This window comes from Lycium ferocissimum, chromosome 5 (assembly GCF_029784015.1).
Source record: "Lycium ferocissimum isolate CSIRO_LF1 chromosome 5, AGI_CSIRO_Lferr_CH_V1, whole genome shotgun sequence".
Lineage (NCBI taxonomy): Eukaryota > Viridiplantae > Streptophyta > Magnoliopsida > Solanales > Solanaceae > Lycium > Lycium ferocissimum.
The window spans coordinates 44,321,047-44,321,756 of NC_081346.1; positions in this window are offsets into that span (position 1 = coordinate 44,321,047).

Sequence of the window (710 nt, forward strand, 5' to 3'; positions counted from 1 at the left end):
GAGATGACGGGGAGGCAAGAAGTATGATAATCAAGATACCAATGCGTACGTAACGTTATGAGATAAGAGTCATGCATATATAATATACCTTACCGAAGCCCTCTAACGAGGGACTCGGTGAAATAATTATATATATACGTACCCGGCCCTCACAGTGAGGGACTCGGTGAAATAATCATATATATACCGTACCCGGCCCCTCTAGTGAGGGACTCGGTGAAATAAATATATAATATACCGTACCCCCGCCCTCTGATGAGGGATTCGGTGAAATAATCATATATAAACCGTGCCCGCCCTCTAGTGAGGGACTCTTGAAATAATCATATATACCGTACCCGGCCGCCACAGTGAGGGACTCGGTGGTGAATGCAATGAAGCGTACACGAATACGTACCCGACCGGGACTCGGTGAATGATATATTAACGGTATGCACGAGTAGAATATCATGAGCAACCATATGCAAACTAAATCATCATACGAGACTCAATAGAATAATCGAGAATGAACCAACACTTGAGAATCAATGAACAACTATCGTGTCAAGTACCACCGAGAATTAGAGTTCATTGGAGTCATGTATGTTCGTCGTTCGCTCACTTTATGTAGTTCATGCCAAAAAGAAAGAAGGGGTAACTTTACATACCTGCTCACTCTCCAATTGTCTACACCTATTCACCCATCCTTTCTCCAAAGTTGTACTACTTCG